The sequence below is a fragment of the Dermacentor andersoni genome, chromosome 3 (assembly GCF_023375885.2).
Source record: "Dermacentor andersoni chromosome 3, qqDerAnde1_hic_scaffold, whole genome shotgun sequence".
NCBI classification, from domain to species: Eukaryota; Metazoa; Arthropoda; class Arachnida; order Ixodida; family Ixodidae; genus Dermacentor; species Dermacentor andersoni.
In genome coordinates, this window is record NC_092816.1 from 207,909,841 (window position 1) to 207,926,277 (window position 16,437).

Here is a 16,437-nt window from a genome sequence, read left to right on the forward strand (position 1 = left end):
CCCGGGCTTAGCAATGGCATTTTTTAGACGGTGAAAAGCGGCCACATGAAAAGATATACAAGTACACGTGTCAATGCCCCCCTCTCAAAAATCATCGTCCCGATGTTACAAACATAACAGGATAGCGAAAAAAAAAATCAGGACACTCATGAAACAGTAACAAAACAAAAACACAGTCGAAAGTAAAACGCCCCCCCCCCCCCCAAAAGAAAAAGAAAGTCCAATGTTCAGCTATGCAAAGTCCCAAAGTACATTAGCGCTGGTGGAACGGCTTAAGTCGCACAACATGGACTATTTCAGGTCGTGAGCGGGGCGCCGTTGTGATAGCGAAATGTCGTCTGGCACGACCTCATAGTCGAGTGCGCCAATGCGTCGGATGATCTTGTAGGGTCCGAGATAGCGGCGTAAAAGCTTCTCGCTAAGTCTTCATCGGCGTACTGGGGTCCAAACACAAACACGGTCGCCGGGCTGGTACTCGAGGTAGCGTCGTCGAAGGTTGTACTGTCGGCTGCCGGTCCTCTGCTGATTCTTGATCCGCAGGTGGGCGAGCTGTCGGGCTTCTTCCGCGTGCTAAAGATAGGTGGCGACGTCAAGATTCTGTTCGTCGGTGGCATGCGACCGCATGGCATCGATAGCCGTCGTCGGCTTCCTGCCGTAAACCAGCTTGAACGGCGGGGTCTGTGCTGTTTCTTGCACCGCTGTGTTGTAAGCGAAGGTTACGTATGGCAGGGCGGCATTCCACGTCTTGTGTTTGACATCGACGTACATTGATAGCATGTCGGCGAGGGTCTTATTCAAGCGCTCCGTAAGAACAGGTCCCATGTAGTCAGGATTGATTCCCGGTTCTCAAACCAGGTCCTGGCGGCGTCTTCTAAAGCGAAGTACTCATGCTGGAGCTTGTCGTCGGATTGCAGCGATCCTTTCATATGTTTTCAGCCAGTTATCCGGATCTTCAAATGATGATCCATGGAAGGTCGGCGTTACCGAAACTGTATATTGTCGTTGCAGAGCTTGAAACTAGAAAGCCTAATGCATTTAGCGCTTTCCATATGAAAATGAGCAAGGCTTGTGCCTGTGCAACTGAGGCTGCGCTGGGTCCGAAGTAAAACCAACAAACACAAGTTCGGCTTCACCGTCGATAGTTTGGCTTCACTGAACACTTTTTTAATGCATTATAGGTGACACCACCGGGCAATATGTTTCTGTACTGGCAGCCAGCTTTTCAAAATGATGTCACCATCTTGTAGGAGCTCTGATTGAGAACTCCCGACCTCAACCTCACACACACAAAATAAAAGGAAAGCAAATCCCTACCTAATCATGTCATGGCTTAAATATTAAAATTCAATTCTGGAGTTTTACGTGTCAAAACCACAATTTGATTATAAGGCATGCCGTAGTGATGGACTGCAGAATAATTTTGACCATCTGGGGTTCTTTAGTTTGCACCCAATGCACGGTACACAGGCAATTTGCATTTCGCCCTCATTAAAACGCAGCGGCGGCCGTGGCAGGGATTTAAGCCCTTGGGCTTAGTAGCACCGCACCATAGCCACTATGCCGCCACAGCTGGTATGTCATGGCTGGTCACTTGCCATTTCTCCATGTGAATTCTGCTAACTGCTATAAGTCAAAAGCCAACAAGGAGACCCTTCGTGTGCTGAAAACGTTCCTCAGGTGATCGAAAGAGAGGCACATGAAAAGAAATCAAGACATGGTGTAAATAGTGCGGCTTGGCACTGTGCCCTGTTCGTTGCTTTGAAATCCTCAGAACGGTCAAAGCCAAGTTACACGGGCGTTCACGGGCGTTTTAGAGCAAAGAACAGATCTTTTCAGCTATAAGCTATTTACTTCTCTTCTAGTAACCCACCTGAAACAGTAGAATTGCACTATATGCGACAAAGATAAAATATATAAAAGGTACAACAAACTTTTATGTCCCCTTTATACACCTCGCATTGTATTACCAGCATTGTTTGTGTTCACAAAATTACAGTGGATAACATATATTGTAGCAGAGCTTCTGCTTAAGCTTATCGGTCAGACATACTAGTAGACACATAATAGCACGAAGAAACGGGCAGAAAGAAATACATTGACAGCACTGGCAATTTTAACCACATTCACTATTTTTGGGCTAGTGATGAGTCTGACTCGACCAGTGATTTCATTTTACCTCCTGAGTGCCATATACAAGCGGCAACGTTTTCAACATTTTGGTGTGCATGATGCCAGTTTCTGAGCAAACTGGTATTTGAGGGCGCAGTGGGCAGAAATTACGCAGAAGTTGGCTTCGCTGGGTTTTAAAAATGAAACTGCAAAATAAGGTGGCTCCAGTAACAAAGGTTGCATGTCCAGTGCCAGAATACATATTTCTTCATCTGAAGTAAAGAATTGAGGCTGCAAAGCTGGAAAGCTATAGTAACTCACCGTTGGAGCTTCAACTTAGTACTAATAATTGGGAGGAAAATTTGGGCTACTGGCAACCTGTTCAGAAAAAAAAACACCTTTCTTGCTTAGTCCTCCACAGTTTTCTTTTCGTGCCGCACCTGCAATAACGCGTTTCATGTAAGATAATAAAAGCACGCTTGACTTTTTTCCAAAATATATCATGCTTTATGTAGACTATTGCCGTTTCCTAGCGTGTTAGAAACTTAAAACATGAAAAACTTGTAAAAGACAGCAGAAATTGATAAACGAACTGCTGATATTGCAGTAATCAAAACTGTTCGCAAAGAATAGCTCGTAAAATTGTTTTTAGAAATCTCGATGGTTCTCGGAAAATAAAATTGGCATGGAAATGTTTAATCTTGTATGGAGCACTAAGAACAGTAGCGAAGCAAACTATGCGCTTAACGGAATGTGCGCAATGAATCACTCTATAAAATGTACTCTATAAAAATTACATGTTTTTGACGAGCGATGGTGATTTTTTTCTGACGCATGTCGATCCTCGTTTTGCAATGTGGAAAACCTCAATCACTTCTCTCTCGGCTCTGTTATTGCTCTTTGCAACTAACCTCGTGTGTTGGAAGATAGGGAATAACCCACAGCTAAACATTGATAATGATTACGGTTAATAATACTCGTTTCCATCCAGAAGCAAAATCAGCTTGTAGGTTCTAGTCCTGTTATGTTTTTCTCCTTGTTTTTTTCATGCTGCCACACTTTTAAATACTTCTTCATAAATGATATTGCATACAATTGCTAAAAACTGGGAGATTTGGTCATTGACATTAAGAAACATAGTTGCTACACTATAATATGAAACACATGAAATGCACAGGATGAGCACTGCACATGACCTTCTTTTATTGCAATAGTGTGATTATGTGCACGCATGAAAGGCTCACATTTGCGGTAAAATTTGACTCCAAGTGATATATGTTACATCACTCATTCTATTTCGCATGGGCCATAGATTTTCTTCGAGTAATCAATTTTGCTATTCGAGATTTCAATAGAAGGTTTGCTATTGCATTTATCAGTTTGTTTGGGATATTTATCAGTGTGCACTTCTATCCTTACATTTTCTGAGTATTCGTGTGGTGTCACATTTTGCCATGCGTTGACATCTTTTACAATGTTCTCCAAGTTTTCCACACCTTGCTCACACGCTAACCTGCGCGGAATGCTCAGCCTGTCTTCGAGGCACCTTTGGGTGCCTTTAATACCTTTCTTCAGCAGCAAGTGTTACGTTGGACAGACCAGGATTTTCCGTAATAACAGGCTGGAGGAGGACCATGTGCTGATGTAGGTGCTAACAGCGTCTGGATATCCCACACAACATTGTAAAAGATACCAAACTGTGCCAAAATTTTACTGTACACATGCAATCTGCAAATATAAGGCAGGGAAGTGCAGATTAATATACTAGGCCTTTTCCGTGCAAGAAACCAATAACTGCATTAACACACCTTCTACAGGGGCCTTGATTTAAAAAAATGGTTACTTCAACAATATGATGTAAGACATGCGTGCACCATGAATCACATAGGTTATATGTCATGTATTGTGAAATTTTCGGCGAATGTTTGGTTTTTATGTATGTAACCATTGTTTAGTGAGGTCACTTGATGTCCAGCAGCCATTCTCTGCATATCATGTTGGTGTTTTGTTTTGTCTTAGAGCTATAATTATGTTTCATAAAACCTGACATACATTGCTAAAATTAAGCGTTGGGGCAGTTTGGTCTTTTCATCCACATTCTTGTTCTTGTCATTTCCCTTACCATGTAAGCATTTTTCTGGAGCACTTGCAGTATTTCACCGTGATTTCACCGTGATCTTGCATTTACGAGCCAGATGTGTCTCTGAACAGCCCAAACTACTTGTAGCATGAAAATTTGGTGCATACTCAACAGAACTCAGTAGTGAACATATTGCTAAAATTTTTTTCACGGGATGAAGCACTTCTGTAACTGCTGAGTTTTGCAGCAATAAAGAAGCAGAATGCTTGCATCCGTGTAATCTACATGCCACTTTTTTCTTTGTGTCATATTTTATCTGACTGTGTTATGTCAGCATGGTAACATTGTATATTATCTTCTTTCTTAACATTCATAGGTTCCAAATAGCTCCTATAAAATTTTTTGTTCTCACCTTTTCACCAATATTCCCTTCAATGTAGGGACAGAACTAGTAGTTCACCTGATTTGCTACATTTACAGGCAACAAATGAACCATAATATTAGTTGCATGCGCATGGCTTAAAAACTCATAAACAACTTTGCACATCTGAATGTTTCTCGAATTACCCGCCGTGGTTGCTCAGTGGCTATGGTGTTGGGCTGCTGAGCACGAGGTCGCGGGATCGAATCCCGGCCACAGCGGCCGCATTTCGATGGGGACGAAATGCGAAAGGTGCACGTTAAAGATCCCCAGGTGGTCGAAATTTCCGAAGTCCTACACTACGGCGTGCCTCATAATCAGAAAGTGGTTTTGGCACGTTAAACCTCATAATTAAATTAAATGTTTCTCGAATTCAGGCAAGCAAGAAGTGCTGCGTTAATAAGATGGACGAATGCTCATGTGATTGGTTTTTAGGCCAATGTGAAAAAAAGCCCAGTACCCATGTGCTGCTTTATGATGTTGGCCTGTATTAATTGTTATGTCAGTGAACTTTGTGTGCACCCTGAAGATATGCACATTACTGCTAGTACTTTTGTATAATCTGTTCACTCATAAAATAACATATTATATTATCAAAAACACATTAATTTTATTAGTGTTTGTAATGCGTTGTCATGATTTTCTTTCATTGCCAGTGCTCCTAGGCATACTAATACCTAATAAAAGAGCTTCTGCAGATATAAAGAGTCCATTCGATATTTCAAAACGTTTTAATACCTGCAGCTATATATTCTTTTAATGATAAGCTCTTTCTTCCCTACAAAATAGGGGTTCCTAAATTGATTATTGCCACCTATAAACCACGCTAGCTGGATGTAAACCCTTTTCAGAAATTGCTCTGAGATCCATTATATTTAATCAAGTTAAAATAAAAAATACACTCTTCGCAGATGAGAAACAATAATGGCTCATATCGTCGCGTATACCCTGCTGAAGTATACACGCTGAATGGGGATCCAGGCGTTTGTACTTCACGAAACGTAACCGTTGACTCGCGATGCCGAGCCGAACCTCGTTCTCTTCCTCTTCAGTCCCCTTGTTGTGCCACATCATGTGGCACAACAAAAAAATATAATAAAAGAATGAAAACACACATAGGCTTGACGTGAGAGCGCCGAGATGGCCTAGGACGTACACATAGGCTATAGTCACAATCACTGTGGTGTGCGATATAGTCACAAGGCACTGAGTGACGAGCAACAACAAAAACTAACCTAAGCGGCTGAAAACGTCGAATTTTAGGGGCTATAGTACGGTTTCAACCGCACAACACGCACAATCTCAGATCGCGGTTGTCGACGTCGGGGAGGCTGGCTTCCGTCAGGAAGGAGTTCGTAATTCACGTCACTAATTCGCTGCAACACTTTGTACGGTCCGAAGTAGCGACTCAAAAGCTTCTCGGATAGTCCTTTTCGGCGCACGGGAGTCCAGACCAAAACTTGATCTCCATGTTGGAAAACTCGACCTGTCGATGGCGAAGATTGTAACGTTGCGCATAGATGCTCTGTTGTTTCTTTATGTGCACTCGGGCAAGCTGATGGGCTTCTTCCGCGCGTTGCACGAAGAGTTCGACATTTTGGGCGAGATCGAGGTGATCGATGTTGTCGCATGGCAGCATTGCTTCTAACATAGTCTGCACTTCACGGCCGTAAACGAGGTAAAACGGCGTGAAGCGTGTTGTTTCTTGCGTAGCGGTATTATATGCAAACGTTGCGTATGGGAGTATCTCGTCCCACGTCTTGTGCTGTACGTCTACGGTACATAGACAGCATGTCAGTCATCGTTTTGTTCAGTCGTTTGGTCAAGCGGCTTTTCTGCGGATGATAGGCAGTTGTCCTTCGATGGGTCGTGCAGCTGAGTTTAAAAACGTCTTCAATGAGCTGCGCTGTAAAGGCTTTGCCTCGGTCTGTGATGACGTGCGATGGGGCGCCATACCGTAGGACAATGCTCTGTATGAAAAACTGGGCAACCTCGGAAGCTGTGCCTCGAGGCAGCGCCTTTGTCTCAGCATACCGCGTTAAATAGTCCGTGGCGACGATTATCCCCCTGTTGCCAGAAGATGACAGTAGAAACGAGCCCAGAAGATCCATGCCGACCTGGTCGAAAGGTTTACCAGGTGGGTCAATCGGATTCAGCAATCCCGCAGGCTTCACAGCTGGCGACTTTCGGCGCTGGCATTCACGGCAGGCTTGCACGTACCGCTTAACACACTCGGCAAGTTTCGGCCAGTAGTAAGATTTGCGCATTCTATCAAGCGTCCGCGTAAAACTCAAATGGCCAGACGGAGGCTCGTCATGACAGGCGAATAAAACTTCGGCACGGAGGTCTGCTGGAACGACCAAAAGGTATGTCTTGTTGGTGGCAGCGGAGTTCTTATACAAGACGCCATGTCGTAAACAAAAAGACGACAATCCTCCAGGGATGTGCCGGGGTATTGACGGGTTTCGTCCTTCCAGATGTTCGAATATAGGCCGTAGAGAGTCGTCTGCGCGCTGCCGTGTGGACAAATCAGTAACGCTTACGGCCCCAAGGAAAACGCCGTTGTCCTCAATGTCTTGGTCGCTAGTGTCGATAGGGGCGCGCGAGAGTACATCAGCATCTTCGTGTATGCGGCCCGACTTGTACACGATAGTCACGTCGTACTCCTGCAAACGTAGACTCCACCGTGCCAGTCCTCCAGAAGGGTCCCGCAAATTTGCACGCCAACATAACGAGTGATGATCGGTTACAACTTTGAATTGGCGGCCGTAGAGGTAAGGTCGAAATTTGGCCAGCGCCCATACGACGGCAAGACACTCTTTCTCAGTAGTGGTGTAGTTGGTCTCTGCGCGCGATTGTGTGCGACTTGCGTAGGCAATCACTCTTTCAATACCTTCCTGCCGTTGTACAAGCACCGCACCAAGACCAACGTTACTGGCGTCTGTACGAACTTCCGTGTCCGCCTCCTCGTCAAAGTGGGCCAGAACTGGTGCTGACACCAGACGCTGTCGAAGCTCAATGAAAGCAGTCTCTTGCTCTGAGGCCCAGACGAACAATACATCGTCCCTCGTGAGGTCGAGTCAGCGGCTCCGCCATCTTCGAAAAATTTTCGATGAAACGCCGGTAGTATGCGCAAAGGCCTAGGAAGCGTCGGACGCCTTTCTTGTCGGTCGGTGCTGGAAACGCGGCTACAGCGGCAGTTTTCGCGGGATCGGGGCTAATGCCTTCCGCGCTGACCACATGTCCCAGAAACATAAGCTCCTTGTAGCCGAAGTGACACTTCTGAGTGACACTTCCGAAGCCGATCGGATGGCTTCGCGAACTTGCCGCAGTCGTTTCAGGTGGTCGTCAAATGTCGCCGAAAAAACAACCACGTCGTCGAGGTAGACGAGGCAGGTTTGCCACTTCAGACCAGCGAGAACGGTGTCCACCATTCGCTGGAAAGTTGCTGGTGCCGAACAGAGCCCGAAAGGAAGTACCCTGAATTCGTAAAGGGACGAAAGCAGTTTTTTCGCGGTCTCGTTCATCTACCTCAATTTGCCAGTAACCGCTCTTTAGATCTTTAGAGAGACATAAGATACTTAGCTCGCCGCAACCTGTCTAAAGAGTCATCGATACGTGGTAGTGGGTACACGTCCTTCTTGTTGACATCGTTGAGGCGTCGATAAGCAACACAGAAACGAAGCGTTGCGTGTTTATTCTTGACTAGAACGACCGGCGAGGACCACGGACTGTGCGAAGGCTGAATGACACCATCATCTAGCATCTCCTTGACTTGGGCTTGAATTGCCTCACGTTCTTTCGGCGAGACACGATAAGGCTGTTGTATGATGGGGCGTGCGACGGCGGATGTCGTTATTCGGCGCTTCGTGATCGGCGTTTGGCCCACCTTAGTAGACCGAGCGAAGCACGCGTGGAAATCGTTCAGAAGTTCCTGCAGTGCGCTCTCTTGGTAGTCCGTAAGCTCGGAGTCTACATCGATGTCTCTGAGCGAACCGTCGTCTGTGTCCCCTTCAGAAGCAAAGCACTCGACGATGTCCGTTCGGCGTAGGCGACGGCAGTGCCACGAAAAATGTACCGATGCTCAAAGGTAAAGTTGGTAACGAGGACCGCTGTCTGGCTATCACGAAGTTCCACAAGGCTTCGCGCTACACAAATACCTTGGGTCAGCAATATAGAAATGTTGCCTTCTACAATGGCTTCACCGTCTTGTAGCTCGTCGGACTTGACCGGAACCATAACACTCGCACGCGGCTGTCGTCCGAAACGCGAAGTGTGGATCTGTGTCCAGCGGCGTCGGTCTGTGTTGTTGCCCTTTGCGTCGAGAAAGTGATGCAGCGCTCGCGGAGGTCATTAATGGCGCCACATTCCCGGAGAAAGTCCATCCCAAGAATTAAATCGCGGGAACACTCGCGTAGAACCAGACAAGTGGCGATAAAAGCAGTACCGCGAATTCCTACTCTCGCCGTGCATAAGCCAAGCGGTGTGACGACGTGGCCACCTGCCGTACGAACTGGTGCCCCGTTACACGGCAACGTAACTTTTTTCAGAACGCTCGCCAGTTTGCCACTAAGAATGGAGTAATCGGCGCAGGTATCTACAAGTGCACTCATTTTTCTGCCGTCGATCAACACAGGTATGTCCAGTGAAATCTTGTTGGCGGGAACTGGTTCTGGCGTCGTCGTGTTTTCGTTGTTCTGCGATCGGCACGATACGAGGTCTTCAGCGCGTCGAGTATCAGCGGCCCCGCCTCGGAAGGTCGCTGACGTCAGTTTTCCCGGCGTGGACTTGGTGATCTCCCTTGCGTCGTCCTCGAGGCGGTATCACGAGCCCGGAAATATCGCCGCGGTGATGGTGAGCGTGACCGCCGCTGCGATGTGCCCGGACTGCGCTGCTGCTCGATGAATTCTGCGATGTCGGGAGGCCTGTGGCCAAACCTAGGTCGAGGCGAATCGATGGAAAAACCCCGCAGGCCGAGTCGTCGATAGGGGCACTCCCGATACACATGACCAGCTTCGCCGCAGTGGTAGCACAGCGGTCGTCGGTCGGGTGCTCGCCAAACCTCTGATTTCCTCGCGGGCGTTCGGCGGTCATCGAAGTACGGTAGCGGAGTTGTCGGAGCGGCTTGCGCCGATTGCAATGCGACTGGCGACGCAACATAAGTAGGTGCGAAAGCTTGGGCGGGGCTCAGTAATGTTTCTGCGTAAGTCTTCCGCCGGTACTCACTTGGCAGAGGTGGCGCTTCACTGCTGGGAAGAGATGCCTGCAGTGCCTGCTGTACTTCGTTGCGTACGACGCTGGCGAGGGAGCTGACTGGTGGTGGCGACGTACCGTGGTGCTTCTGCAGCTCGTCGCGAACCACTGAGCGAATCAGCTCGCAAAGCAAGGCGACGTCGCACCCGAAGCCTACCGGCGTATCCGGAGTGCAGGCGGAATTTACTTGTCGGATGTACATGTTCGACCGTTGCTGAAGCGTCTTCTCCATTGCGGTGGCTTCGGTGAGGAACTCCGCGACAGTCTTGGGCGTATTCCGAACAAGACCGCCAAAGAGCTGTTCCTTTACGCCTCTCATCAGATGACGCACCTTCTCTTCCGACATGCTGGGATCGGCACGCTGAAAGAGACGCGTCATGTCCTCCACGTACATCGTGACGCTCTCGTTGGGCTTTTGGACGCGTGACTGAAGGGCTCGCTCCGCTTTTTCCCGGCGATCGGGGCTGGAGTAAGTCTCCAGTAGCTTGCGCTGGAATTCAGGCCAGGATGACAGGGCACTTTCGCGGTTCACAAACCACGTGCGAGCACCATCCTGGAGGCTGAAGTAGACGTTTCTGATTTTGGCGTTGTTGTCCCACTCGTTAAACGCAGCCACGCGCTCGAACTCCGCCAGCCAGTCTTCCACGTCTTCAAATATGTCGCCATGAAAAGCCGTCGGTACTTGGGGGTTCAGCAGCGTTACGTAAGTCGGTGTCACTCTTTCCGTAGAAGTCGCAGTGGTCGTAGTCATCACTTTTTCCTGGAGGTTTCCAAATTCTGGGGCGAGGCGTCGTATTAGCCGGCTTGTGCGGTGAACTGGAGTCAACTCCAATTGTGCGAGGTTCTTTGCTGCCCAGTGGGGTCTCCTGCATAAGTTGGGTGTACCCAGCACCTCCACCAAATTGTCGCGTATACCTTGCTGAAGTATACACGCTGAAGGGGGATCCAGGCGTTTGTACTTCACGAAACGTAACCGTTGACGCGCGATGCCGAAACGAAGCTCGTTCTCGTCCTCTTCAGTCCCCTTGCTGTGCCACACCATGTGGCAATATCAATTAATATTCTGGAAAAGTTTGTGGTCATTCAATAAAAAACTTATTTGTAGCTTTCTCTGTGCCATGATGTTTCAACCTTAGCCTAAAATATAACGATGCCGACAAAATGTGAAATTTTCAGAAAGCATTTTGTGTGCATATTCTGCAACCGTAGCATGGGCTATAATTTTTTCTTAAACTCTGAGGTGGCGAAGATACACTTGGCATGGTGGCACTGAATGGCCCAGTGATGTCAAGTCATTCGTGATGTTACGTTTAAATATTCACGTTGTGTCAGTTTGCAATACAATAGTACATTATATATTTTCGTTTGGTTTTTCCGAATCCTCCCTATCATGCACTGCATCTCAACAGTGCCATGGCTTTTTGTGTGGATTCCTTCCCTTTTCAAGGCCACCACTGTTTGCACAGCATCGTCAGCCCGCCTGCCTGGATCTTTATTTTCCATGCGGCAGAAGAAAATACAAAATGCCTACTTTTTGAAATGCATGCATGGATCAATGCAACGACACCTGCCGTCAGGGTGTTAAAGCTGTTTGCAGAGAAAATGTTTGTAATGACGCCTCATGTGTACCTCCTTGTGTAAAAAATTCGCGCTTATGGATTAAAAATAAATTATGGTGTTTGACGTGCCAAAACCACTTTCTGATTATGAGGCACGCCGTAATGGAGGACTCCAGGAATTTCGACCACCTGGGGTTGTTTAACGTGCACCTGAATCAAAGTACACGAGAGTTTTCGCATTTCGTCAACATCGAAATGCGGTCGCTGTTGCCGGGATTCTATCCCGCGACCTCGTGCTCAGCATCCTAACACCATAGCCTTTGAGCAACCACGGCGGATCACTTATGGATACTTTTAAGGGTTGCTGTATTATAGTTTCTTTCACATCCTAGTGAAATTTTTCTTTCAGTTTAAAGCTAAAAATTATAGTTGAATTTTTGCTTTTTGTGATATGCAATTTTCAGGTAAAAGTGATCAGCAGAGGTCGAATAAGTGTTATATCAGGTGGAGAAATTCTTTTGAAAAGGGGACTTACCTTCGTTAGAGTAACAACTGTTTTCCTTAGCAGCATTTATATACTTCACTTTTCTCCACTCCATGGACGTCTAGCAAAATGAGTCGGTGCATAAAGTAGGGCGGGGGAAGTTATAGAGGAGTTTGTCAGGTTGCTGACACCATTTCTAAGAGTGGTCTTGATGTTTGTGCCTACTTCGGTTATATAATGCGAGGCGTCTTTTGAGGCCAGAACTTTGAAAAAAAAAAAGCTCCTTATAGTAGTGTAAATGCAGTACGTCCCCATGGGGCTACCATAGGCATATGTCATCGCGGCCATTGGTTATGTGCGCCTGAGGCTACTGGGTATATGCAGCCCTTCAATGAACTTCTTTGACACGAACTTGTGTATGTGCCACTGGGTGTGTGGGACTGCATATGTGCGACTCCTCAATGAGCCTCTTTGATGCCGACTTAGGTTAAGGGGCATCACAACAAGCTCATACGTAGGGCCATCTGCGTATGCATTGTAAGTGTGAACTGAAATTGTGTCTGCTTAGATTTTCTTTCCCTGACGACTAGTCCCCTTGTTGAATTAACTTCAGTCTGAGACACCACCTGGTTGACTACCGTTATCACATTATGCCCATCTTGCTGGGAACTTGTCATGACCTCTAGCTGGCAAGCTTGAATTTCAGGTACTGCACAGTGCTAAGGAAATTGATTCAGAGTGGGTGGTATTACCTTGGATTCTTTTTCTTTGCAGCTGCCTGTCACATGAGAGCACGACATGTGGTAGTAAGTTGCATCTAGATGTGGATTAGAGATATAAGTATTCAAAAGTACTTTCACTATGTTTTCCTCTCGGTCTTTGGTGCTGTCTAGCCTACTTTGCATCATCCTTCGTAGCATGCTCGTTTACATGCAAAATCAAGTGTGGCCTATTCTAATACCTGAGAGGACTGCCCAATAGCTCATGGTGATGTTTTGAGCCATTAACTTTCAGTCTTCACAGCATTTGTGGATTTCCAAGTGTACTGAAGCTTGTAAAATGCTTTAATTTCCTGTCAAACTTATTTGCTTGTTTCTATCCACGTTATTCAATTATTTCACATTCATTAAGCTAATAGTCGTTGATTGTACTGTCACGCTGGCACACTTGCTTGTGGAACTGCAATTTCCAGACATTTTATTGCTCTGTCATGGCCTTCAAACCTCGTTAGACCCAATCTACCAAACACACACATGAACAAAAACTCCCTTCAGCCTGATAAAATTCCTAAAAGGAGCATAATAAACTCCCAGACCTCCCTGTGAAAGCTCCGTTAAAGAGCTAAAATGCACAACCAAAACAATTTTTCAAACTCCCTGGATAAAACAAAGCTCCCTAAAGGTATAAACATTCACTTCCAAACATTCTTCTATATACTCCCATAAAAAGCAAAAACTGAACTCCTCAAACTATCTATGAGCTTTCTTAAGCAGAGCTCCCAAAATATGGAAACAGTTGCTCCCAGGTTTACACATAGCACTTCCACAAGGAGGAAAAATAATTTCCCGAAGGTCTTCAAAACTCCCTCAAGAAGCCAAACGTTTCTGAAAATGGATACGTAATCGCTCCCATTGCTTCTCCTATAAATTACCAAAAGAAGCAAAATAAGATACCGAAGTCCACCTGTAAAAGCTCCTCTGGTACCTCATAAAAACTCCCGGAGTCATGGTGTTTACATGAGGAATAAACTACTCCCAATGTTCCAAAGAAACGCCTGCAGTTCTGATGTTCAAAGAAGCAAGAAAAGGCTCATCATAAGGACTTCCACAGTGCTGCCGTTCGAAAGAGGAATAAGAAACTCCCAACGTTCCCCATTAAGACTCCTGGTGCTAAGACTCTTGGTGCTATAAAGACTCTTGGTGCTATAAAGAGAATTAAAAAAACTCCCAAAATTCGCCATAAGACCACCAAACAGAAGTGTGTGAAAAAGAAAATCCGTTCGAATGGAGTATATTGTCATGCCGTTAAGGCGTGAGTTATGCAATGAGCCCAAAACTCCCTAAAAGGATAAAACTTGTTAACAGTGATATGCGAAGTTGCGAATTTCTCCTATGTGTCGAGGCATGCGCGTAATTTGCTGCGGGCCATAAGGTATTAGATATGACCGTTCACTGAGCATGTTGCCACTTAACAGCCCCTTTAGACGCAATTTCTACGCGACGTGTGCTTCGTTTATATAACCACTGCGTGGTCGTATTTTGTGCGCTTAATCGCTATTTACGCCAACGGGCTTGAATTGGCGGGCATGCACGCGAGGCTGCATAAGAAAACTTGATTACGAAACTTTTACATTCAGCACAGTGCCTTTCACAAAATGTGAGGCTCAAGCGTGAAAACTCATCTTAGGAAAACAACGCTTTGCGTGGTTAATATCGTTCCTTAGAGAGAATAGCTTTGTTTGCCTATTTCGTTCGTGTTCATCGTAGGCGGTCGGCCGGTGCATTTGCGATAGAAAGTCACCAATGAAAAGCATGCATGCTCTCGCGGAGCCGATTTACGCGGCGTGTTCTTCACCGAACGACAGCATCATAGGTCTTTGAGACGTAAGCGCGAATTCGCGTGAGCTTCAAAGTGCGTGAAGGTTTAGATGCAGCAGCGGAGCACGCGCAAAGAAAACGCCCGCTCGTTCGCTGGCACGGTTAGTAGTCACTTGTTTAGCTGGTCACTCGCTTTAGTCGTTCGCTTGGTCATAACTTTACTAAAGTCATATTTCATATTTCGCAAATATTATTTCGGAGCGAGCGCAACCGTCCTCAAAGCATGCACCTCTAAATTACTGATGGTCAAACTCGGTTCGCAAGGACAATGTGTCACTTTGTGGACGGACGAGCTAAACCGCGACCAAATGTTACTCGTCATCAGTGACCAACCTGAAATGCTCAAAGTTACTCACTCAGCGTAACCTAACTGTGATCTTGTTTGAGCCTGAGTGAAGCGCTAATACCTCGTTCCTACTTCGCGAACGAATGCTGAAATCTGATTTCACTTCCTATGTACGCAAGATCCCCGGCTCGATGATCGGCCGCGCGTATTTCTGTCCACTTTAGGGAGCGAGAGACATAATAGCACCACCGTCCATCTCCGAGCCTTTGCGCATGCTTAGAAGATTGGCAAGTACGCACGAAGTCTAGAACGTTGGCGGCACTGAAGCTGGTTATACTCTATGGAACCTTCAGAGCAGCGATCGTTCGTGTCCTCTGCCACCCTTTGTGCGTCATAGCTGGTATGCTCCGCGAATTCACCTGGTGAGGACGGCATAAATTATTTGTGTTACTGAAGGCCTGCTGAGGCCGGGATGTTAGCGTTAGATCGTGAACGTGTTATTTATTACCATTCGCAACGAGATCTTGCGACGCGTGCTTGACAAATCTTAGGCACCTAGTTGTAGCGTACGCGATACATTCGGAGTCGTCATGGGATGGCGTTAGCGCCTGCTTAGATGCTTTTTAGAGCTAACAGTTATCTACACATGAAAAAAGCTGCAGTTACTGAATTTGTATAACCATCCATATAGGAATTCTATGTTTGTTCTATGCTCGTATAGAAATTGAGTTGTTCATTGTTGACTCAAGAATTAAAAAGCGATGACATGAACTTTACACACCGCTCACTGCATCCGGGAGAATGCTCTGCTGGCCAGCAAACCACCGCACGCACTACTCAACAGCAGTAAACAAAAACTGGCCGCAAAGCGCGTTTGACTCTGAACAAAGCTCGCAAAATCAGACGGACCTGCTAACGTCCAACATCCAAACACGACAGCGAAGCCGCATACCAGCTGACGGGACGGAGTTTCGGCGGGGACGGCCTTCGGCGCCTCTTACGGCAACCCCAAGAACTGCGTGGCGGAATGTCAACGCTGGGAAACCCTCTCATAGAACAGGCCTTAAAAGTGCTAACGTTCCGGCGCGGCCGTTGGTTGACACGCCTTTTCTTTTTCTTTTTTTTTATCAAGAGGCCGGGTGGGACAATGCCATAGGTACTGCAGCCTATGGCGCAATGCGGTTCATTTTCGACTATATTGGTGCTAATTACACCCGTGACGTTAATACTATCTACTCGGAGAATAATTCTCGCTTCTTGATTTTCTCGCTCACACCTACATTTTCGTACCTTTTGCGGCTCGCTTTGACTTGGGAGACCCAGAAGACAGATAGACACCTAGATCCCACGTATGCCATACCCGTGTGAAGTCGCCAAAGAAGACCTTGCCTTCAAAATTAGCGTAGCGTCAGTAAACGCGTGCCACACAGGGTTGTACCACTTGCAAAATGACGCGCATGCGCGCAAGAAAGACTGTTTTGAAACCAATATGCAAGCCTCATTCAACTCCCCCATGTCCTGTTCTCTGCCGAGGTTCGGCAGTGGTAGGCTGTCGAATGGAAGCGCTACATTCCCACTGGGTTGCGATCTAGAATACGTCTGGAGCAATGCGACCATGAAAATTTTTATCAGTAGTATTGGAAAGCCT